Genomic DNA, 2,892 nt, shown 5'->3' with positions numbered 1-2,892 from the left:
AGTGAATACCCCATTAAAGTGGGGCGATTCATTGCCTACTAGGGGCTGGGAAAATCATGGTTTCCTTAATGATAGAGGGGGCTAATATAGGGCCCATAGGAAATATGGTGATGGCCATGGGTAAGGGGTAGAGATCACGTTTGGATTTTGGCCACACGCTAAATTTGTATGTCCTCACCATCTTTTGCATTTTGTGGTACATTTCCTATTGAGAGTGGCCAAATTATGCTTTTACTTTTATTTTTAGCTGCATCAACCTCTAGGGCATCGTTCCAGGCCCTACCCAAGATGTGGAAAAGGGGAGGGGGAGGCTAACCCTATGTGGACCTAGTGGACACATGTGGACCCATATGGGAAAATAGATAAAAGGGGATAAAGTGAGTAGAAGGAGAGTGATGTAGGTGGTACGAGAAGAGAGACCACACAACCAAAATCAAGATTTCCTATGTAGTACCAACCCAAAATCCAAATGGTCAATAAAGGAGATCCCATAGGACTAGGATATAAGGGTAACAATGAAATTGGGCAATGGAGACAAGAATAAAAGCCTAACCCACTCTTTCCACCAAATCCCCCCACCAATACATGCCCAGAAATGCCCATGACAAGTAAGGAAAATTACTCCACTATACCAATGAAAAGCCATACCTTTGGGGTCGGAAGGTCCACTTTCAAACATACATTAATTACAAGTGGTTGAGGGACCTGTTACAGAGTAATTTGTCACTGTCTTCATCCCAGTCTTCCTATTGTGTCATGTGTCCAAATCATTCATGCTCATGTTAGACAAATGCTCTCTGATGTTGCCAAATGACCCACTTTTCCTAAGTTATCTGCCTCATCACGTCTGTTGGCTGAATAAATGCGCTGAAGGGCGCTCCTAAACAGTTCGGAAGCACTGCCATCGTGGAAGTACACTTGATTCCTGCGATGGTCCGATTTTATGTGCCAGTGCGAGGTCACTTGTAATCTTCAGCGATGACCTGACTAGCTACGTTATTCAATAGCGATGTCAGCACAGAAGATCAGTTATGTACCCACAATGATCCAGATTGGGCGAATTTGTTCCAACAGTCGGCCTTCCAGATGACTCTAGACCTGGTTGTTGGCATAGTTTATGTCACCCTCCTTTCTCTGGCATGTCTGTTCCGTCATTCGTGCTACCTTCCTTGGAGATAAGATCACTATTCCACCTTTCATGGAGTCTCCTTCTCCTATTTAAACTCTCACCATTGCTATGCACTGCTAGTTTTTGGAATAGTTGCTGATAGTTGGCTAGTGGAGCAGTGCTGTTAGTGTTTGTGAGTTTGCTAGATAGCTGGTGTGAGTGTGACAAGTGTGGGATTGTTGATAGCTTGAGGAAGGTTGCAAAGTGCCCTTAATCTTGTGTAAAACTTGTGAGTGAGAGAGACTTGTATGTTGGGAGTTCCATCTTCAAAGAGTGAATGCTTGAGGAACATGCTGGCTGGACCCTTCTGAGAAGGCTTGTGATGTCAAGACTTTGGTTGTAAGATTACTCTTATTTCATTATTAATGAAATCAATGATGTTTTCCTATGTCTTGTATGTAATGTACTTGATAGCTCATGACTTCTTGACTTTGTGAGTAAATAGATCATTATTGTTCTGGTTACGTGCTTTGTTGTATTTCCTTTACATTGTTTCAGGTTGATTACTCATTAGGAGAAGGAAGTGGAAGCTGGAGCAGCGCAACGAAACTCCATCGACCACCGGTTGAGGTAGGCCTCCAACTATGAATATTTAAGGAAAGCTATTGTTGATCTGTCCTTGTTTGTGACTAGACCCACTCTAGGGCTAGAGGGGTTGCCTCTGTCCGCAGAGGGAACACTTTCCTACATCACAAATTGGCGACTCCACTGGGGAGATCTGGCCTTTGTTCTTTTCTTGTTTACTCTTGTCTTGATTTTTGTTTTGGTCTCTTTTGAAGTTTTGGGGATTAGTTACCAGTCTTCTGAGTTTCCTGGCTTGATCTAGGAAATACCTGATTTGATTGAAGATTTGACTGTCTTTGATTTGGGAGTTTTTGGTTCACCTGTTACTGTTTTGAACATCATCGTGGCTTTAAATTTAACAGTTGCACTGTCATCGCGTCCACCCTTTTGTAGTATCCTGTTCATCACGTAATTACACCTAACAGTCGCGACGGTTCTGTAAATCAGACCATCGCAGAAAAGTCGTGTACTTCCATGCTGACATCGCTCTGTTGTTGCAGCGTGTTCTTTATCAGTGCTTGTTAGTTGTGTATCACCCGCGCTGATTGCCGTAGAATTGATTTTCTCAATTCTGCCTCCTGAGTCCATCAGTCTTGCTAATCCCTTGCTGTTCTCACTTGTTTGATGACTTGTTTGTCACTGTTTATAGGTTGAGGCACTCTCTTGTGAGCTTTATTGAATGAATCTTGTTTTCTTGCTTCTGTGACCTATTTTCATTGTTTCAAGTCTTTTGGATTAGTTTCGCTTGGTTGCTTGGTTGCCCAAAGATTCGTTTGCAGCTTGCTGTTGGTTTGATTGAGCCTTCCCCTTTGTTTACTTTTGGTTGATTGTTTAGTGATCTTTATTGGATCAATCTTGGCATTTATTCGATTTCTCTTCACTACCCGGACATAGATTACAATTGTTTGGATTAACCATTTTTCCACATTTGCTTGTTGCTTATTTGTTTCTTTTAGATTTAAGAGACATCAAAATCAAAAGAATTGCATTCATTATACGAAAGTGAAAGCGAATTTTCATTTCAAGTTTACATATTGGAAAGCGAATGTTTAAATCTCTCATTAGTAGTATCCATGCACTTTAGGAATTGATGTCTGTTTGCATTGAGTGACTGCCTTTGTTGTCTTGGTTTTCTTGGTTTGGGAATGATCTCTCTACCC

Source organism: Pinus tabuliformis, chromosome Q (genome assembly GCF_031772625.1).
Source record: "Pinus tabuliformis cultivar Carrire ecotype Pingquan chromosome Q, CPIR1, whole genome shotgun sequence".
NCBI classification, from domain to species: Eukaryota; Viridiplantae; Streptophyta; class Pinopsida; order Pinales; family Pinaceae; genus Pinus; species Pinus tabuliformis.
This window is presented reverse-complemented; position numbering follows the sequence as displayed.